We start from the raw sequence: 23,916 nt of genomic DNA, 5'->3' as shown, positions 1-23,916 counted from the left end.
TTGTTCCTGATGCTTCTTGCATTGAAGTACACACACTTTAGCCCTTCTACCTTACTACCTTTATACCCTTTATTCTGCTGCTCTTTCTTCAGAGCCTCTCTATATATCTTCTTTTAGCTTTTCTAATTTCTTTCTTAAGGTTCTTCTTACATTCTTTATATTCCTCAAGCACCTCATTTATTTGTGCCTGTATTTATTGTAGGTATCTCTCTTTTTCTTAACCAAGTTTCCAATATCCTTTGAAAGCCATAACTCTCTCAAACTTTTAACCTCTCCTTTCAATCTAACAGGAACATAAAGATTCTGTACCCTCAAAATTTCACCTTTAAATGACCGCCATTCCTCTGTTACATCCTTCCCATAACACAAATTGTCCAATCCACTCCTTTTACATCCTTTCGCATCTCCTCAAAGTTAGCTTTTCTCCAAGCAAAAGTCTCAACCCTGGGTCCAATCCTATCTTTCTCTATAATTATATTGAAAATAATGGCATTGTGATCACTGGACCTGAAGTGCTCCCCAACACATACCTTCATCACCTGACCTATTTCATTCCCTAACAGAAGATCCAACACTGCCCCTTCTCTAGTTGGTACCTCTATGTATTGCTGCATAAAACTATCCTGCACACATTTTACAAACTCCAAAACATCCATCCCTATTACAGTATGGGCTTCCCAGTCTACATTTGGAAAAATAAGATTTCCCACAATCATAACCCTGTGCCTACTATAGATATCTGCTATCTCCTTGCAAATTTGCTCCTCCAATTCTCACTCCCCATTAGGTGGTCTATAATACACTCCTTTTTTTGTAATTTATTTTTTTTATTGAAGTTCATCATCAAACAAACATTTCCATAAGATGTATTTTGACATTGTCCATATATATCATATAATCATATGTATCACAAATCTCCACAAAGTATTTATCTGAGGTATACACTTATAGAAAAGAGTGGAAAGAAAAAATCAAGCAAAAATAAAAAACTATGTACAAGTAGGGAGTGATTTTTTTACAACATATTCATTGATTTGTGAGAATAAATGACTATGAGGCATTATGTAGTTAAACCAAGTTTTTGATTACAGGGCAGTCCCAAAAAATATGATAATGATTTGCATTTTGATTTCCACAATTTCTCCAGAAAACAGGGAGGTTACTATCATAATGGGATTTCTGAGGGGGTGTAATAAAATATCTTATCAAGTTTTTCCATCCAAATTCCCTCCATTTCTGTGAACTGGTACACTTCCATTGATATCTCCATATTGTTGTCCATTCTTCCTCAGATATAATTATCCCCCCTTCCTCCCATTTTCTTTTAATGTATGAAGTCGACTGTGTTTTAAGATTTGACAAACCCTTATACATGCTTGAAATGATTCTACTACCATTATCTGAATTATATGCTTTTCTAAGTAGCTCTATCAATCATGTACTTGCCTTGGTTATGTTTTTAAGCAGCTTATTAACATATTGTTGCATCTGTAAATACCGATAAAGTTTTGTTTTTCGAATAAGTGTTTCTCTTTAAGCATTTCAAAACTGAACAGTGTTCCTTCTTTAATTACGTTGCAAAGAATTCCTTTAGCCATCCAATCCTTAAATCTAGCAACCAATTTATTTGGTGTAAAATCTGAGTCATATGCACATATCCCCCATTGCAGTATTCATAAAAGTCAGTGAACAAATCCAATACACAGAAAAGATTTCCCTGGGTACTCCTCCTATATATATATATATATATCTACATCTATATATACACACACACCCACACACATATATATACATACATATTACATAAATACACATATATGCACACATATATATATATTCTCATTTTGGTGGGGAAAATGGAGTAAGTGAGCGAGTAAAGTATAACAACTAAGTAATATAAAGTATTTCTCAAGATAGATATATCACCATCTACTTTTGCTTCCATTTAGCTTCTCAAAATTTTTAAAGTTAGCCAAACCTTATGGCTCTTCTGGAGAAGGTGAGGACTGTCTTTGGAAAACTCCCAGTCTCTTTCTGATATACTTCTCTCGGCCTCCTCCCGTCTCCTGCCTTGTTGATTCTCGCACTATTTCCCAAGCTGAGCAGGATAATTCCTCTGCCCAGCTTCTCCTCGGTTTGATCACGGGGACAGGCAACCCTCTGATCTTCATGTCTGTAGTCACCTCTTCCACTGTCTGGTACAACCACATCCCGTCTTCATAAAACACTCGAAGTTTAGCAGGGTATGGAGTTTGAAATCTATTCCTTTTTTGCTTTAGTACTCACTTCACTTCAGAGTATTCTTTACATTTCTGCAGGACTGCGGGTGGGTAATCTTGGTTAAAATATATTACTGTATCGCCTAAAAACGCCCTCTTCTTACCCCAGGCCCTTCGTAGAATCTCCGCCTTGGTACTGTACCAAGGAATTTAATTATTATCTCGGGTAGGTTTCAGGACTAGCGCGCGATGCATTCTCTCGATTTCCAGCTCCATAGTCAAGGGAAGCTCCAGCGTGTCCCACAGCAACTTTCCGACAAATTCCATCATAGACAAGCCCTCAGCTCCTTCAGGAACGTTGTATATTCTGATATTTTTCCACCGTGATCTTCCCTCCAGGTCAAGCAGTTTACCTTCTTGGTGATTTAATATTTTTATCATCTTACTCAGTATTCGTTCCACATTTTGAACGTGATCGTCCACCTTCTCAATTCGAGTCTTTGCCACTGCTATTTTTTGTTTGACGTTGGCGAGCTCTGACTTAATATCATGTAGCTGCTGCTTTACATCTTTCTGGAACTCCCTTATCTCTTTCAGAATTTCGATCATATTCACAGCTTCACCTGAACAAGGCCCAGCGTCTGCCTCGCCAGCATGCGGTCGGGTAGGAGAGCCGCTCGCTACACTCCTCTCGGCCGCAGGCTCCACAGTGTCGCTTTTATTATTTCCTTTCTTTTTCCCCATTCTTGTCTCTCTTTTCAGTTCAAATATTTTTTGAAAAGTACTATATTTGATGGGTTAACGAGGCTTAATACGTGTTTTTCTGGAGGAGCTAGTGAGTTAAGCTGCCATTCTCGATGATGACGTCACCGGAAAAGCTAATACACTCCTATAAGTGTTACTACACCTTTCCCATTGCTCAATTCCACCCAAATAGTCTCGCTAGACGAGCCCTCTAATCTATCCTGCCAGAGCACCGCTGTACTATTTTCTCTGACAAGCAACACAACACCTCCCCCTCTTGTCCCTCCGCTTCTATCACACCTGAAGCAACGAAATCCAAGAATATTTAGTTGTCAATCATACTCTTCCTGCAACCATGTTTCACTAATAACTACAACATCATAATTCCAGGTAGCAATCCATGCTCTACACTCATCCACCTTTCTTACAATGCTCCTAGCATTAAAATAAATGCATTTAAGAAATTCTCCACCTCTTCCTCTCTGTTTATCTCTAACAATACAAATATCTCTAACAATAACAATACTGTCTTCTTTTTCTTCCTTCTCCCATACACCTGTTCCTACACTCTGGTTCCCCTGCCCCCTCGTACCTACAACGTTTGTAGTTTAAATCCACTGGAGCCTCTCTAGCAAACCCACCTGCAAGAATATTTGTCCCCCTCCAGTTCAGACGTAGACCGTCCCACCGGAACAGGTCCCACCTTCCCTGGAAAACTGCCCAATTATCTATAAATCTGAAGCCCTCCCTCCTGTACCATGTCTTCAGCCACGTGTTGATCTGCAATATCTGACTATTTTTAAACCCACCTGCACGTGGCACTGGTAGGAATCCTGAGATTGCTATCCTGGAGGTCCTGTCCTTTAACTTGGCACCTAGCTCCCTAAACTCACCTTTCAGAACACTCTTCCACTCTTCCTACCCACATCATTGGTCCCTACATGGACCACAACATCTGGCTGCTCACCCTCCCTCTTGAGAATACTGAGAACTCAATCCAAGATATTGCGGACCCTGGCACCAGAGAGGCAACAGACCATCCGGGATTCTCGATCTCTTCCACAGAACCTCTTATCTGTCCCCCTAACTATCCAATCCCCTATCATTACTGCTCTCCTCTTTTCCCTCCTTCCCTTCTGAGCTGAGGGTCAAGTCTCGGTGCCAGAGATGCAACCACTGCAACTTTTCCCTGGTAGGTCATCCCCACCAATAGTATCTAAAACGGCATACTTATTGTTGATGGGAATGGCCACAGGGGTGCTCTGCTCTTCCTGTCTATTCTCCTTCCCTCTCCTGACTCCTAGGGGTGACAATCTCCCTGAAACTCCTGTCTATTTCTGCCTCTGCCTCCCGAATGATCTGAAGTTCATCCAGCTCCAGCTCCAGTTCCCTAACACGATTTGTCAGGAGCTGCAGCTGGATGCACCTTTTGCAGGTGTAGTCATCAGGGACAATTGTGCTCGCCCTGACTTCCCACATACTACAAACGGAGCACTCAACTGCCCTAACTGTTGCCTCCATTACATACTGCTAAGATAATTAGATTAATTAATGAGCTTACCAGGCCTTTGCTCACCTGGAGTGAAGCTCATACTCAGCCTCTGATCGCTTTTTAAATTACCCCGCTAATCTCAGAGGCTGACTTTCACGCACCTGCGCAGTCTAGCCTCTTTGCCCCGATCAGTTAAAAAAAACAGATTCTCTCCGAGCTTATTTTACCTCTTCCCTCTCCGCCTCTTGCTTATAGTAATTTATTATACATAGTATGTACAACAGTCAATATAACATGAAAATACAATTGCATCAGCATGAGTTAATCAGACTGATGGCTTGGTGGAAGAAGCTGTCCCTGAGCCTGTTGGTCCTGGCTTTTAGGCTGCAGTGCCACTTCCTGGATGGTAGCAGCTGGAACAGTTTGTGGTTGGGGTCTGAATTGTCGGAAGTTCACATCTACAGATGTGGTAGGCTGTCTACACAACTCTCTGCGGAGTCCTGGGATTGAGGGAAGTACAGTTCCCATACCAGGCAGTGATGCAGCCAGTCAGGATGCTCTCAATTGCGCCCCTATAGAAAGTTCTAAGGATTTGGGAGCCCATACCAAATTTCTTCAAACATCTGATGTGAAAGAGGCACTGTTGTGCTTTTTCATCACACAGCCAGTAAGTACAGACCAGGTGAGATCATCGGTGATGTGTTTGCCGAGGAACTTGAAGCTGTTCACCCTCTCATCCCCAGATCCATTTATGTCAATAGAGGTTAGCCTGTCTCCATTTCTCATGTAATCCACAATCAGCTCCTTTGTTCTTTTTTGTATTCAAATATATTATTATTTATTATTATTTTACAAAGTAGCACAGCATATCATAGAGCAGATACAGTACAGCATATTTATTCAACCATGACAGGAAAACATATAAAACTAAGAAACTGAAAACAAAACTTTTAAGTTAAGTTTAAATTAACATACAACCAAAACTGATCCACGCGTCTTGCAATAGTAAATTTGTCATTGTTTACATTAGGTATCATTGTCCTATCACCCAGAATACAGAGCCGTGGGCACAAGGGCAGTGTAGGACCTGACCAATTCCCCAAAAAATCAAGAACTTTACACTAAAATGGACGAACCATGGAACACTCCCAAATCATATGAATATACGTGCCCACCTCATTTTTACATTTCCAGCATAAATGATTATCAACAATCCCCATTTTGTAGAGTCTAGTTGGTGTCCAATAATATCTGTGTACTATCTTATACTGAATAAGTTTCCCTCTCACTTCGCTAATATGTCTACCCACATTTGATAAAGTATTTGACCACTCATTATCTTCAATATCACTTCCAAGATCTTTCTGCCATACTGCTTTGAGATAGTTACACATTTCACCCATAGAGTGCTTGAACAATTTATAAAACACTGATGCTTTATGAACTTCCTGTGGTAGTGTAGTCAGTTAAAGGGTTACTTTGTGGGCCACCATTCTTGAATATGCTACTAACGCAATGCCTTATTTGTAAATACTTCCAGAAATTCCCTTTATCTACAAAGTTATATTTCCTCTGCAATTCCACACACGACATAAAGATCCCATTCTCATAGAGATCACCTACTGTATTTACACCTTTAATCTTCCATTCTTTCCAGTACACCATTCTTTTCCCAATGCGTAACACAGGTTTATTCCAGAACGAGGAGTATAACTGATTTAAATGTGACATCTTACAAGCTTTATGAATTGTACTCCACACACTCCTTGAGAGAAATAGTACAGGATTTAGATTAGTCTTATTTTCCACATGTTGTGAGAGAACGTTAAGGGGAGAATGTGGTGCAGCCAAGCTCTGTTCTATAACTACCCAATCTAAATAAACATCAGCCCTGTCCCAATGTTTAGCTAACTTGGTCATTTCAAAGGATAGTTTATAAGCCCTGTCTTCTGATAGACTGAGTCCACCCATGTCCCTGGACATACACATCTTACTCATTTTAATTCTGGGCTTCTTCTTCTTATCCCATAGAAAGTCACCCAGCCGGTATATAAGACACAGACTGGGAGACTATTTCGCTGATCACCTACACTCGGTCTGCCAAAGAAAGCAGGATCTCCCAGTGGCCACACATTTTAATTCCATGTCCTATTCCCATTCTGATAGGTCTATCCATGGCCTCTACTGTCAAAATGAATCCAAACTCAGGTTGGAGGAACAGCACCTTATATACCGGCTGCGTAGCCTCCAACCTGATGGCATGAACATTGACTTCTCTAACTTCCGTTAAAGCCCCTCCTCCCCTTCTTACCCCATCCCTGACATATTCAGCTGTTTTTTTTCTATCTCTCTGCCTATCACTCTGCCTGTTCTCCATCTCCCTCTGGTGCTTCCCCCCCTTTCTTTCTCCCGAGGCCTCCCATCCCATGATCCTTTCCCTTCTCCAGCCCTGTATCACTTTCGCCAATCACCTTTCCAGCTCTTAGCTTCATCCCACCCCCTCCGGTCTTCTCCTATCATTTTGCATTTCCCCCTCCCCCTACTACTTTCAAATCTCTTACTATCTTTCCTTTCAGTTAGTCCTGATGAAGGGTCTCGGCCCGAAACGTCAACAGTGCTTCTCCTTATAGATGCTGCCTGGCTTGCATAATTTAAAGTAATTATTTCATCCAAATTCTGACTGAGTTTGACCCCTAGATACTTCATTCAAACTGGCACCCATCTAAAATTAAACTGAGATACTAAATTTGAATAACACAATTTTATCATTGGCATAGCCTCAGATTTACTGCAGTTGATTTTATAACCAGACACTTCAGAAGATAATTTAATTGTTTTCACTAGTGGGGGTAAAGAATTAGGAGGGTCACTCATCAGTAATAAAGTATTGTCAGCATATAGCATCAACTTATGCTCCTTTCCCTTCACCCCTCAAATATTTGGATCTGCTCTAATCATGACTGCCAATGGTTCCAAAAAAATTGTAAATAACCGTGGGGAGAGGGGGCAGCCTTGGCGTGTACCCCGTGAAATGTTGAAAAATGGAGATATACCGTTTGTAATAACTGCAGCCTTACGGTTTTTATACAAAATTCTGATCCATGATTTAAAGATAGAGCCAAACCCAAAGAATGACAAGGCCGTGGTTAAAAATCTCCACTCAACCCTGTCAAAGGCCTTTTCAACATCCAGGGAGATGGCCGTAACTGGGATACTACTTGGGGAGTCCAGCCATATTAAGTGCAGTAATGTCCTTAAATTGTAGGTTAGGGAACTGCCTTACATGAAGCCAACCTGGTCAGTGTTAATTATAGATGGCAATACTTTCTCTAATCACAAAGCCAGTATTTTAGTCAGTATCTTACAGTCCACATTAATTAAGCTTATAGGCGTATAATTGGAAGGGTCTATTGCATCCTTGTCTTTTTTTTTTGGGATCAACAATATTAATGCTTCATTAAATGTATTAGGTAAAGATTCCAAATTAAATGCTTCTGAATAGATTTTTGTTAGAATAGGAACCAATATGTCCAGAAATTTCTTATAATATTCATTTGGGAAGCCATCCATACCTGAAGATTTCCCCACTTTCATAGCTGCAATCTGACATCATCCTCAGTAACTGGGGACTCAGCTTCTTGTGGGGATAATGTAGGCAATTTTATGTTAGCAAAAAATTGATTCAGCTCCTCCTGGTCATGATTAAACGGTGATGCAGATAGATGTTCATAGAATTGTTGAAAGATTTTGTTTATTTCTTTAAATAATGACACTAAATGATCCCCTTTCTTAATTACAGGTATAGCACTATTCGTATTCTGCTGCTTTAAATATCATGCCAGCAGCTTACCAGCTTTGTTACCACCTTCATAGACAAGGTCCATTACTTGGTTAAAGTCTCGTGCTAAAATTATTTTTCCTTCTTGGCACCTAAAATTTCGTTCACCTTGTTAAGCAAATCTGTGTCTTCCTGATTAGGTACATATATATTACAAGGTACTACCTTCACCCCATTAATAAGTGCATCTATACAAATGATCCTGCCTTCCTTGTCCTTTTATTTGCTATTAAATGATGAATAGAATACCTGGCCCACCCAATTTCTTCTAAATTTCAGTGCTTCAACATCTTTAAAATATGTTTCCTGGACAAATGCAACATCAATTTGTTTACCTTTAAGGTATGATAAAATCTTTTTCCTCTTGATTGGGTTTCCACACTCATTGATATGAAATTAACCATTTTCATGTCCTAAACTTCATACACACAAAAATATACATTTTCCCGGATGACTGAGTCTGGAATGCAATAATTCCAAAAAAAAATCCAAAGAAAAACCTGCTGTACTCTCCCCATGTTCAATTATCACCAACAAACACTGCAAATGCTGCGCTTTCAAACAATTAAACAACCAACATAACCCAAAAACATAGCGATAATAAATTCCTGCCAGATTAACTAACAAATAAAAACAAATAGGCAGGATAAACTCTACAAAGAAACAGAAAAGAAAAAGACACATGACATGGTCCACGAAGTACCGTGCCAGCTAGTAAGCCTCGCACTAATCAGACCGCTTAATCCAGCTCCCCACCCACCCTGTTGTACCTAAAAAGTTATCTCCACCTATTACTGTCTCAGTCAATGCCAGCGCCACACTTCTCCTGAATGAATTTCACTACTTCTGCAGTAGTAAAGAACTTGTTCTTTCCTTTCCACGTGAAGCGTAGAACTGCTGGATAAGCGAGTGTATACCTCACGTTGACTCTTTGCAGCATTTTCCGAGCCGTAGTAAATGCCCTCTGTTTTTCAGCCAATTCTCTGGACATATCCGGAAAGACAGAGACTTTGCATCCCTCCCACTCAACTCCTTTTTGCTTTGGCCGCTTGCAGCACTTTCTCTCTGGCCGAAGAGCGCAAGCATCGTATTAAGACCAGCCGGGGGGTGGGGGGGATCCTCGCCCGGCCTCGGATCCGGGACCCGGTGCGCCCTCTCAATCTCAAACTCTGCGTTCAGTTCGATGCCAAATCCCTCGGACATTATTCTTTGCACACACTTAATCAGACCACCCGTTTCCGCACCCTCCTTTAGACCAATCAGCCTGATGTTGTTGCATCTGCTCTTGTTCTCAAGCTCCTTGACACGGTTCCACAGCAGGTCCAAGTGTTTATTATTCTGCTCGCTGGCTTTCACCAGTTGCACAGTTGTGTCCTCCACTCTTGGAGAGGCGACCCTCGGCTCTCTTGAATGGCATTGACAGAGTTCTTCAACTCCGTTGTCGTTTCTTTAATTGTAGATACATCGGTTGCCACCCCAAGCAGAATGGAACTTATACGACTAACCTCAGCCAGTAAACTCTCCATGTTGGAGCCTTGGTCCGTCTGTGTCGTTATTGTGCCTTGGGCTTTGGATTGCGAGCCCTGTCTTGTAACCAAATGGCTCGCTGTAGCGCTTTTCCAAGGTCTTGGCATCGTACTGAGTTATCTTGCAAAGTAGTTACTTTTTTAGTGAAAACATGAACAGATTTTGACTGTAGACCAGCTGTATCCGAATAAGGCGGGATAAATATGCTCTAATTGATAGAATTTTATGATGGGTTGTCGGAGCTCCACTAACATGCAGCCATCTTTCCCAGCACCCATGTGACGTCCAGCTCCTTTGTTTTTGCGACATTGACAGAGGGGATATTTTCTTGACACCATTGCGTCAGGGTAATGACTTCTTCTCTGTAGGCTGCCTCATTATTATTTGAGATTATGCCAATCAATGCAGTATCATCAGCAAATTTAATTAACAGATTGGAGCTGTGGGGATAAAGGAGGGGGCTTATGTCACAGCTTTGAGGAGAACCAATGTTGAGGGTCAGAGTGGCTGAGTGGCAGATGTAAGGGAGCCCATACTTGCCAGTTGCCGGCGATCTGACAAGAAGTTCAGGATCCAACTGCACAAGGCAGGGTGAAGGCTGAAGTCTCTGGGCTTCTTGTCAAACCTCAAGGGAATAATAGTCCAAGAACAGTATTAGAAACATAGAAACAAACAAAACCTACAGCGCAATACAGGCCCTTCGGCCCACAAAATTGTGCAAACATGTCCCTACCTTAGAAATTTCTAGGCTTACTTTTAGCCCTCTATTTTTCTAAGCTCCATGTACCTATCCCAAAGTCTCTTAAAAGACCCTATCGTATCTGCCTCCACCACCATTGCCAGCAGCCCATTCCACACACTCACCACCCTTACCCTTGACATCTCCTCTGTACCTACTCCCCAGCACTTTAAACCTGCATTCTCTTGTGGCAACCATTTTAGCCCTAGGAAAAAGCTTCTGACTATCCACACAATCAATGCCTCTCATCAACTTATACACCTCTATCAGGTCACCTCTCATCCTCCGTCACTCCAAGGAGAAAAGGACAAGTTCACTCAATCTATTCTCATAAGGCATGCTCCCCAATTCAGGCAACATCCTTGTAAATCTCCTCTGCACCCTTTCTATAGCTTCCACATCCTTCCTGTAGTGAGGCGACTAGAACTGAACACACTACTCCAGGTGGGGTCTGACCAGGTTCCTATATAGCTGCAACATTACCCCTTGGCTCCTAAATTCAATTCCATGATTGATGAAGGCCAATATACCATACACCTTCTTAACCACAGAGTCAACCTGTGCAGCTGCTTTGAGCGTCATGTGGACTCAGATCCCAAGATCCCTCTGATCCTCCACTCTGCCAAGAGTCTTACCATTAATACTATATTCTGCCATCATATTTGAGCTACCAAAGTGAACCACTTCACACTTATCTGTGTTGAACTCCATCTGCCACTTCTCAGCCCAGTTTTGCATCCAATCAATGTCCCTCTGTAACCTCTGATATCCCTTCACACTATCCACAACACCTCCAACCTTTGTGTCATCAGCAAACCTACTAACCCATCCCTCCACTTACTCATCCAGATCATTTATAAAAATCACCAAGAGTAAGGGTCCCAGAACAGATCCCTGAGGCACTCCACATATGACTGACCTTCAGGTAGAAAATGACCCATCTGCAACCACTTTTTGCCTTCTGTGGGCAAGCCAGTTCTGGATCCACAAAGCAATGTCCCCTTCGATCCCATACCTCAATAAGCCTTGCATGGGGTACCTCATCAAATGCCTTGCTGAAATCCATATACACTACATCTACTGCTCTTCCTTCATCAATGTGTTTAGTCACATCCTCAAAAAATTTAATCAGCTTTGGAAGCCACGACCTACCCTTGACAAAGCCATGCTGACTATTCCTAATCATATTATACCTCTCCAAATGTTCATAAATCCTGTCTCTCAGGATCTCCATCGACTTACCAACCACTGAGGTAAGACACAATGGTCTATAATTTCCTGGACTATCTCTACGCCCTTTCTTGAATAAAGGAACAACATCCTCAACCCTCCAATCCTCCAGAACCTCTCCCGAACCCACTGATGATGCAAGATCGCCAGAGGTTCGGCAATCTCCTCCCACAGTAGCCTGGGATACATCTCATCTGGTCCCGGTAACTTATCCAACTTGATGCTTTCCAAAAGCTCCAACACATCCTCTTTCCTAATATCTACACACTCAAGCTTTTCAGTCTGCTGCAAGTCATCACTACGATCACCAAGATCCTTTTCCATAGTGAATACTGAAGTAAAGTATTCCACCGGTTCCATACACACTTACCCAGTGTCACACTTGAAAGGTCCTATTCTTTCACATCATATCTTTTTGCTTTTCACATACCTGTAGAATGCCCTGGGTTTTTCCTTAATCCTGCCCTCCAAGGCCTTCTCATGGCCCCTTCTGGCTCTTCTAATTTCCTTCTTAAGCTCCTTCCTAGTAGCCTTATAATCTTCCAGATCTCCATCATTACCTAGCTCTCTGAACCTTTTGTAAGCCTTTCTTTTCTTCTTGACTACAAAGTAGATTTATTACAGTCTTGGTACACCACGGTTCCTGTACCCTACCGTAACTTCCCTGTCTCATTGGAACGTACCTGTGCAGAACTCCACACAAATATCCCCTGAACATTTGCCACATTTCTTCCATACTTTTCGCTGAGAACATGTTTCCAATTTAAGCTTCCAATTTCCTGCCTGATAGCCTCATAATTCCTCTTACTCCAATTAAATGCTTTTCTGACTTGTTCATTCCTATCTCTCTCCAATGCTATTGTAAAGGAGGTAGAATTATGATCACTATCTCCAAAATGCTCTCCCACTGAGAGAGCTGACACCTGACCAGGTTCATTTCCCAATACAAAATCAAGAACAGCCTCTCTTGTAGGCTTATCTACATATTGTGTCAAGAAACCTTCCTGAACACAGCTAACAAACTCTACCCCATCTAAACCCCTTGCTCTAGGGAGATGCCAATTGATATTTGAGAAATTAGAATCTCCCATCACAACAACTCTGTTATTATTACACCTTTCCAGGATCTGTTTCCTTATCTGCTCCTCAATATCCCTGTTACTATTGGGCAGCCTTTAAAGAACACCCAGTAATGTTCTTGACTCCTTCCTGTTCATAATCTCCACTCACAGAGATTCCGTAGACAGTCCCTCCATGGCGACCACCTTTTATGCAGCCGTGACATATCTCTGATCAACAGTGCCACACCCCCACCTCTTTTGCCTGCTTCCTTATCCTTTCTAAAACATCTAAAACCCGGCACTTGAAATAACCATTCCTGTCCCCGAGCCATCCAGGTCTCTGTAATGGCCACCACATCATACCTCCAAGTACTGATCCATGCTCTAAGCTCATCTGCTTTATTCACAACACTCCTTGCATTAAAATAGAATCATCTCAAACCTTTGGTCTGAGTGCATCCCTTCTCCATCACCTGCCTATCCTCCCTCTCGCACTGTCTACAAGTTTTTTCTATTTGTCAGCCAACCTCCTCTTCCTCAGTCTCTTCAGTTTTGTTCCCATCCCCCAACAATTCTAGTTTAAACTCTCCCCAGCATCCTTAGCAAACCTCCCCATCAGGATATTGGTCCCTCTGGGATTCAAGTGCAACCTGCCCTTCATAAACATCCTTCTTACATAAACATCCTTCTTCTCCACGTGTGTAAGGATGGTGTATAGAGCTGTGGCTATTGCGTCATCTATCAATCAGTTGTGTCAGTAGGTGAATTGTAGGGGGGTCCAGTGTGGATGGTAGCAAGCTGCAGATGTAGTCCTTGACCAACCTCTCAAAAGCATTTGCTTATTATTGAGCTGATTGTGACAGGAGGCCAGTCGTTCAGACATGCTACCTTGGTCTTTTTAGGTACTGGGACAATGGTGGATGTTTTGAAGAGGGGGGCACCCTACACCGAGAGAGGGAAAGATTAAAATGTCTGTTAGCACACCTGCCAGTTGTCCACACAAACCCTGAGTACCCACCCCGGGATGTCGTACAGTTCCACAGCTTCATGGCTGTCTGCTTGTTGGCAACACCTGTGTACTTCAGCCTCAAAGATGACCAAGCTGCTGGTCACTATCTGGTTCAGGGTGTGGTGTAAGTGGTTAGGCTTGCTGCTTTGGTCTTTGGGCAAGGCATATTTCAGATGAAGTAATGGTATGGCTGATGTCTTGGTTCATTCTTGGCCACTACGTCTCTTCCCTGGCTCTGCATTTACATTTTTCCTCACCAATATGCCCTCAATGATTCTTCTGATGTATTTCCTTATGTAATGACTCTGGAGGCATGAACTTGAACCTTTTGAAGACCATATCTTCCACTACTGACAGTTCAGCTCTGCATGCCCAATAATCCCAAATACACATTGGACAGTCGTTCTTAGTTGCTGGCCATCCTTTCTGTATTGTCCCTTTAAGTACTTTCATTGTTTCATCTGTCCCTGATGCTGTCCTAATCTTCTCCATTCTCAGCAGATACTGGAAAGGAAGTGGTAATTATGTCAACATAGGCCTGTATATCTGCATTCAACTATTGGTCACTCCTTTCTTTCTTGTTGACTGGTCAAGACAGCACATCAGCAGCAAACATGTATTGTCCTGGTGTGTAGATAATCTTCATATCATATTCCTGCAGCCTTATCATCATGCACTGTATTCTCATGGGACAGTCATTCATGGGACATAATTGAGACAAATAGTTTATGGTCTGTCGCCACTTCAAAACCTTCGCCATAGATGTACTGATGACCTTTCACATGCATATGTGCTGGCAAGAAGCTCTTTGTCTATTTGTGCATAGTTGGCTTCTGCACTCGATGCATAGGCCACAGGTTGCCATGTGTCATCATGCTGCTACAGTAGTACTGTTCCAAGACTGAGATCCTAGTACTCCTTTCTGGATTATAAAACCTCAGCATGGGTTCTTCAATTAGGACTCTTTTCAGCATCTGGAAACACTCTTTTTGCTCGTGAGACCCAATCTGCTCATTTCACTCCTCAAGGAATGACCAAAGTGGTGCCGATACAGCAGAGAATCGAGGGATGCGCTTAACTAGGTAAGTCATCATCCCCAGGAAATACCTCAACTCTTCCTTCTCTTGGGGTCTCTCCATGTTTTCAATGGCTGACATCTTCCTTGGGTCAGGTTTCACTCCCTCTTCTGATATGACATCTCCTGACATCAGTGTCTTATGTTGTAGCAGAGTTTTATCACTTTACTTAAAATAAAAGACAGAGACACTCTGGGCTCAGTTCGCAGCGAGAACCTGACCTGATGCAAAAACATGTTGACCTTTTATACAGAAAGATGAAACAGTTGACATACAAGAAAGTGATACTATCATATGTCATGTCTAGTCTGCGGTTAATAATTAAGCTATTTATGTTGCAGTTCTGGTAAGAAAATTGCTCTGCAGAAGTACGGTGTTAACACCTCTGACAAACATAACTTCTGTAGAAGTAACTTGTTAACACCTTTGATACAGACTAAGCCGAATGTTTCAAAACAGGGGCTCCTAGCAGCAAGCAAAGAAAATTCTGCAAATGCAGATTTTTCACCTCCACAGTTCCTCCCTTGTTGATCTTTTATGATCAACACCCCTTGCTTTTGCATTACTGAAAGGGGTAGGTTTCTTCTTCATGGGGAGTGGGTGCTCTGACTAACTGCATCACATCGTCTCTGGATTTCAGGATAAACAAGGAACTCCGTGCCCTAATACAACATGCTCGAACACACCCACATACACAGACTAACATAGTGTCACCCTCTCCAGTCCATATAATTTGAGGTGGGTATCCCACCACAGATTCCCCATTTTGCCTCCCCCCCCCCCCCCCCGATAGTCAGTAGAAGTACGAAGCAGGCATGGCCCAGCGCCTCTGGCATCAGCGGGTTTCGGGGCTGCATTGCATGTCTTGTGCACAGGGTTCAGATGCCGGTCTCCTGTGGCTGTCAATTGGGTGCGGTGGGTCGGGAGGTGAGTAATTCTTGCAGTGGGTGGCATGAACCCAGTCCTCTTTTCCTTGTAGCTTGACAGCGGTGCGGTTAACAAGCAGCACTTGGTAGGGACCTTTCCACCTGGGGGAAAGAGAGTCTTTTTTTTAATGCCTTTAGCAGCACCAAGTGCCCTATTTGAAAGGGGTGCATAGGGCTCACCTGTGAGAGGGCTCTGTCCCTCCCTTACTTTGTCATGCAACTTCCCCGTGGCTTTACAGAGTGCCTGGGCATACTCGAGACTCTTAAAGTCACCCCTGACAGTGTCTTAGAAGGCTCAATCCCCGATGGCATGGCCAGCCCATTAGGGTCTCATAGGGGGTGAGGCCGGTTTTAGGATTCTTTATTTCTCCATTTACTCTCTCAACCATGCCAGAGGATTGGGGATGATAAGAGGTGTGTAATTTCCATTCAATCCCTAATTCTTGTATTAGTGACTGCACCATCTTATTGGTGAAGTGAGTTCCCCTATCACTGTTTATTTCCCTGGGGATCCCAAAACAGGGTATCAGCTCCTTAGTCAATGCCTTGATTACTGTGCGGGCATCATTTTTTCAGGTGGGGTAGGCTTCAACCCATCGGGTGAACATGTCTATTATCACTAAAATATAATGGTATTCTGATGCCGGGGGCATATGAACAAAATTGACCTGTAGCTTTTCAAATGGGGAGTCAGGCATGGGGAGGTGGTCATGACAAACATCACACCATCAGCTTAACCTCTCGATACTGCTTGTTATGCCTGGGGCGAACCAGTGTTGCGCGATATTGTGCTGCATCCCCCCTTCACCTTTTCTGACACTCTACCAGAGATTTTCTTCTTTCCCATGGTAACTGGAAATCAATCTTATACAAATACTATACACTTAAGACCAACAGACACAGACAGACAAACAGAGCACTCACCTAAGTTTCCGCCTCGACCAGAGCCCAAGTCAAACTAAATTAGATTAATTAAGATTGTGTCCTCTTGTACAGCCCCCAGCCGTACTCACCCGGCTTCCCTTGGGGCTAGAAACCGGGACAGGGAGAATTTTTACCTCTACATAGACCATAATACTACAGCTATATCTTCTCGTACGACCCCCGGCCGCACTCAACCGAACACCGGGACGGCTAGAGCCCGGGACAGGGGGAGTTTTTACCTCCCCTGTAGACTCAACTCTGCTTACTTTGTCCGAATCTCATTGTTGGGATCCTGCCTGACTATGCCAAGACTGTTGTAGCAGAGTTTTAACACTTAACTTAAAATAAAAGACGGAGACTCTCTGGGCTCAGTTCGCAGCGAGAACCTTTATTGTTGTGATGATCACGGAGAAGCCAACCCTCACAGTGGAGAGACTGACTCTGACCCAATGCATAAACATGTTGACCTTTTATACAGAAAGATGGAACAGTTTGACGTGCAAGAAAGTAATAATATTGTATGTCATATCTAGTCTGCGGTTAATAATTCAGCTATTTATGTTGCAGTTCTGGTAAGAACATTGCTCTGCAGAAGTACGGTGTTAACACCTCTGACAAACATAACTTCTGCAGACTAAGCCGAATGTTTCAAAACAGGGGCTCCTAGCAGCAAGCAAAGAAAATTCTGCAAAGGCAGAATTTTCACCTCCACACTTCACAACAAATTCATTTTTCTCTTCATTTAATGACGAAGGGACATTCCGTGTCACATCAAGCAATTGTCTCAGTCATATATCATGTTCATCCGTGGTGCACCAGAGATGATGATGTCATCCATCATGGTCTCGACTCCAGGTCCTCAAAGGTCATGTGGATGGCTTTATGTTAGATCTCTGGTGTGGACAGAATCCCATATGGCAGCCAAAGAAAGTGATATCTTCCCTGTGGTGTGTTAAAAGTCTCGAACTTGCCTCATCAAGAATATCCAGATGATGCATCAAGGTTTTAAACCTCTTGGTACCTGCAAATCAGGATATTTTCTCTTCCTGTGGGGGCAATTTAAAATGCTCTCTCAATATGTTTATTGAGATCTCTGGGGTCTAGACATACCCGCAATGCTCCATTTTTCTTTTGCACAATATCCAGGGAGTTCACCCAGTCTATTGGTTCTTCAATTTTCTGTATGATATTTACCATTCCGTGTGTGCTAGTTCTTGTTGCTGAAGAGATAACAGATGCATTGTTCATGATCATTCAAGAATCACTTGATTCTGGCATAGTCCTGGAGGACTGGAAGATTGCAAATGTCACTCCACTCTTGAAGAAGGGAGGAAGTCAAAATAAAGGAAATTATAGACCAGTTAGTCTAACCTCAGAGGTTGGGAAAGTGTTATTATTAAGGATGAAGTTTCAAGGTACTTGGAGACTAGTAATAAGTCAAAGTCAGCATGATTTCTGTAAAGAGAAATCTTGCCTGATAAATTTGTTAGAGTTCTTTGAGGACATAACAAGCAGGGTGAACAAAGGAGAGGCAGTGAATGACATTTACTTGGATTTTCAGAAGGTGTTTGATAAGGTGCTACAGATTACGCTGCTTAACAAGATAAAATCCTATGGCATTACAGGAAAGATACTGGCATGGATAGAAGAAGAGGCAGCAAGTGGGAATAAAAGGGAACTTTTCTGATTGGCTGCCAGTGACTAGTGGTGTTCCTCAGGGTCTGTATTGGGACCGCTACTTTTCACATTGTTTGTCAATGATTTAGATAATGGAATTGATGCCTTTGTGGCAAAGTTTGCGGATGATATTAAGATAGATGGAGGGGTAGGTAGTGCTGAAGAAGCAATGCAATTGCAGCAGGACTTAGAGAAATTGGAAGAATGGGCAAAAAAGTGGCAGATCGAAAATAGTGTTGGGAAATGCATGATAAAGTATTTTGGTAAGAGGAACAATAATGTGGACTATTATCTAAATCAGGAGAAAATTCAAACATAAGAGCTGTAGAGCGACTTAGGAGTCCTTGTGCAAGACTCCCAGAAGGTTAATTTACAGATTAAGTCTGTGCTAAAAAGGCAAAAGTTGGCACTTATTTCAAGGGGAATAGAATATAAAAACAAGGAGACTATGCTAAGCCTTTATAAGACACTAATCTGACCACACCTGGAGTATTGTCAACAGCTTTGGACCCTATTCTCAGAAGAGATGTGTTATCATCGTAGAGAGTTCAGAGGAGGATCATGAGGATGATTCTGGGAATGAAGTGGTTAACATATGAGGAACATTTGGCAGCTTTGGGCCTGTACTCACTGGAATTTAAAAGAATACAGGAGGATTTCATTGAAACCTACTGAGAGGAAGTTTCCAATGGTGGGGTTATACAGAACTAGAGGGCATAGCCTCAAAATCGAGGGGCAACCCTTTAGAACAAAGGTAAGGAGGAATTCTTTTTAGCCAGAGAGAAATAAATCTATGGAATACTGTGCCATAGACTGTGGTGGAAGCCAAGTCCGTGGGTATATTTAAGGCAGAAGTTGATCCTTTCCAGATTGGTCAGAGCATCAAAGGATATGGCAAGGAGACAGGTAAATGAGGTTGAGCAGGATCCGATAGAATTCAAATGGAAGGCAGAGCAGACTTGATGGGCTGAATAGCCTGATTTTGCTTCCATATCTAATGCTCTTATGGTCTAAATATATACTGAATCACTGTTCAAAGCATTTCCAATTATCCATTAGATTGCTGGTAAACATTTTAGGTATGGGAGGACTTAAGTTATCCATGATGGGAATTTCCAGCCTCTCATCTGAATTTCTTGGTGAATCCAGTGAACTTCAGGACACAGCGTGCTCTGTCCTGTTCCTTTTTGTCACTCAGTTGGAACTAATAAATTTTTCTTAGCCATGCATGGTATTCATTTACTTTTCATCTTTAGATTTCATGCCAACTTCTGACACCATGTTATGTTAGTTCTTAATAAAGACAAACTTAGCATGGGTTTAATGACTAAGTTTTAATTAGTATTTTTTAGCGTGTCGCACCAGACAGTCAGCCATTTTTATCTGGTGCGTTGTGTCAGGATTGGTCTTCTTTCTGATTAACTGGGTCACAATATGAACGTTCCTGACTCAACCCTTGTACTTTTTAAGAGGCCGAGTGGCGAGCTCAACCCGGCATGGGTGGAAAGCGTACTTGGAGGTGGCCCAACTTGGATTCGAACTCAGGAGCCTTCGCTCCAGACTCCGGTTTTGATGCCATTGCGTCACCAGCCAGCAGTTCTAATTAGTGACATTTTATTATGGAGTTAGTGTTCAATAGTGAGACGTGCAATCATCTCACCAACATCATTTTTGGTTCTTGGTGAAATGGCCACATTGCTCAATAAGAACTGCAGATTTTTATGATGTGCACACATGACAACACAACCTTAGCTCTGCCATGGATGATTCCAAGCTCTCCTGTGAAAGGCTAGCAACCCCATCCAGTGAAACACCAGTACTACAGAAATGGTAACAATAGTTCCTAATTCCTCTTCCCTGGGAGAGGAAGTATCTTCAATTGGCAACACTGATAGACTGAAAGACTCCCATTAATTGTGGACAGAGGACTCTGCTGAGCTGCTGTCAGTGGCTTGTGCCCCAAAGGCAAAGATGGGCTTCAGAAGAAGAAGCATCCACAAAACCCTGCAAAGTTGTGCAGAGAGCAATGAAGGTCTGTGAAAAACAAGAGTTCTTTATATCAATGTGCATTGTCTAGAACAGCAACATAGAATATTGAAGATGGACACTCTCTTTTCAGGTTGATTCCTCTGATTAATGGGAGGAGGTGTCAGATTGGGCTGGAAAGCCTTGCACAAATGAACTGATTACCCTGACCATCAAATTCGGCTCAAGCTCTTAAGGATGGTATATGGTTCAAGAAACTAAAGAATAATTTCATTAACCTCAGGATACTGATTAAACATGACACAAGTAGGTCTCTATAATTGCAGTTGTTAAGATTAATCATCTTGTGATTTCTCCATTTCTCCCTCATTAGCTGATTACACAGAGCACAGGAAACACATTTTTTTGAAAGTATTACATCCTCAGATTTTTTTTGTTTACTATATAGACTGCTTGAAGTCAAACATAAATATAATTTCAGACTACTTGTATCACATAAGAATTTGGCGAAACAAGAAATTAACATTTCTTGAATATAATGTGCTTAGTTGCATAACCATGCTGACACTTTGCAATAGTTCAGCATGGGTAAAAATGCTTTAATGATGATTTTCATTTGTCCTCTGTGTCTGTAGTTTCTCACTTAAGCATCCAACAATAATCAGCCTGCAATGATGGATTCCAGTTGCCCTGATGCTATTTCTCCATGGCCACAATGTTCTGTTAAAATTTTTCACCATGCTTGTCACTGATGCTGCCAAGATTAGTAGGGAAGTCTAAATGGGAATTGAGAAAATGAATCCTTAGTGACATGTTGCACTTCATGGTTTTGTATGCTTGAAACATATTGTCAACTAGCTGCATATAGTTTGATGCTTTGCAGTTGGCAAGAATATTTTTAACAACATCCTTGAATACCTTCCATGTGATTTTCTCCGGTCCCACTAGTTGTCTCTTATTGATGACTTGTTTGATTTGTGGACTAACAAAAGTGTTTTCCTTAACCTTGGCATCAATTATTCTGCAGAATGTCTGTCTCAAATATCAACATATTTCATGGTAATTTTTGTGCCTGATGACAGCAAATTCTATCCTTGCACTCTTGAACCCAATAATTATGTTTTTGTATTTGACAAACCCAAGTCTCTGACTAGGTCATTTAAACACAGATTGAGTTATCAGATGAAGCTCACTTGACATCAAGGGTTCAAAATCTGTATCAGTATCAGCACTCCTGGTTCATGCATCATAAAGAACACTGGCAGGGATGATGGCAGAGCAGCAACGGCTGGAATTTCTGGATGCAATTCAGAAGGCACAGGATACATGCATCCCAAAGAGGATGAAGTGTTCTGAAAGAAATATGACACAAATTTGGCTAACAAGAGAAGTCAAAGCCAACATAAAAGCCAAAGAGAGGGTATATAATAGAGCAAAAATTAGTGGGAAGATAGACGACTGGGAAGTTTTTAACTTGAGTCTTTAAGAAGGTATAGATGAGCAAACTAGCCAATAATGTTCAAGAGGATACCATAAGTTTCTTCAGGTACTTAAAGTGTAAAAGAGAGGCGAGAGTGGATATTGGACTGTTGGAAAATGATATTGGAGAGGTATTAATCGGGGACAATGAAATAGCGGATGAACTGAGTATTTTGCATCGGTTTTATCTGTGGAAGACACTAGCAGTATGGTAAAAGTTCAAGGTGTCAAGTGGCATGAAATGTGTGATGTTGCCACAACTAGAGAGAAGGAGAAGGTTCTTGGGAAGCTGAAAGGGCTGAAGGTGGATAAGAACACCTCAGAGCTCTGAAAGAGTTGGCTGAAAAATTGTGGAGATATTAGTAATGATCTTTCAAGAATCACTAAATTCTGGAAAGGATCCAGAAGATTGGAAAATCTGTACCAGATGGCACCGTGTAAGGCAGCTGTGTTGTGAGTTCTGTTCCAACTTTGTAGTGTACTGCTAATTTCTGCAATTTCCTTTGCATTTCTTGGTCTAGAAGCTGATAATCACATCAGATATGATGGACTGACTTTTTTGAACATATGGATGTCATAGTCCGGATTGGGTTCCCTTTAAATTTACCTAATTTGTATTACGATCTGGACCGTTGACTCCTTGTTTCCCTTTAATTCCCTGTTTTCCCATGTCCCTTAGACTTGGTGCTTAAAGGCAATTTACTCTCCACTGAACAGGCAGTTTATAAGTCTCCAGCTTCAGCCGTTCGGGGCGAGAGTGTTAACGAAGTCACTGAAGCCAGTGCGAGCCCAAGTCATCCAGCAGGAGCCAACTAAATTTCTTGCCGGAGCAAGCCAAGTCTCCTCCCGAAGCAAGTGCCAGCAAGCCGCTTTCCATTGCCAGAGCAGGTCTGGGCAAGGTTAACCCACCAGGGTAAATCAAGAGCTCCGGGTGCTTGGAGCAAACTTGTGCCCAGTTATAGTACCGTCAGTTGTTTTGTCATCTCGTATCCAGCTCAGGCCGGTTGTTGCTACTCGAATGGACTGCCATTGTTTTCTTATCGCATATCCAGCTCAGTAGGCAGGCCATTTGCTGCTACTCAAATGGACTGTTGTTTGTGTTCCGTGTGTGAGTCCCGGCCCTATGTCCTGACCCCAAGGAGGGGTCCTGACTCTGTGTAAAGCCCCGGCTCTATGTCCTTTTCCTAAGGAGGGGTCCCAGCTCTGTGTTTGGTGTTCCAAGTGTCAAGACCTGGCTCTGGTGTTCCAAGTCCTAGCCCCAGACCCTGAATCCCAGCCTAGTCCCAGGCCTGAGTCCTATTCCTGCTTCCTCTTTGCTCTCCTTGATTTCTCTCTGTTTTATCCTTGCATCACGGCTCTCCTTGTAAATAGTAATAAACTTTATTTAGTTAACCTTACAAAATGTGTTTGGGTCCTCCCCCAGCACCCTTGCCCCTCCACATTGTGACACTGGCTGCCTTTTCGACATTGGGAACCACTGCTTATGTAATCCATGGGATGCTCACTTATTACACCATTGCTACCTTGGAAGCGGCACCAGAGGTGAGGGAGAAGATAATGAGGTTGAGATAGTGTGCTAATCAGCTGCTGCTCCCCAACATACTCTTGGTTAACGTGCAAACTGTTAGCCGGAATTTCCTATCAGCAGGAAACAAAGGTATGTAATGTTTTGTGCTTCATAGAGACCTGTTTGACAGAGGAGATACTGGATCATGCCATCTGGGTTCTCGGTCAAGTATAAAAACCTCTCTGGGAAGAGTAAAGGAGCTGGGATATGATTATAGTGAATAATGCTTGGTTCAATCCCAGAATGTGCATGCCCTCAAATCCTTTAGTTCCCCAGATCGGGACTACCTTGTGCTGCTGTGTAGACCTTTCTGGCTGCCTAGAGAGTTCACGGCAGTTATTATCACATCTGTGTTTATTCCACTGCGGGCTGATACTGACCTGGCTCTCAAAGAACTGTACGAAACCATAAGCACCCTGGAG

This window comes from Hypanus sabinus, chromosome 22, assembly GCF_030144855.1.
Source record: "Hypanus sabinus isolate sHypSab1 chromosome 22, sHypSab1.hap1, whole genome shotgun sequence".
Classification (NCBI taxonomy): Eukaryota; Metazoa; Chordata; class Chondrichthyes; order Myliobatiformes; family Dasyatidae; genus Hypanus; species Hypanus sabinus.
This window is presented reverse-complemented; position numbering follows the sequence as displayed.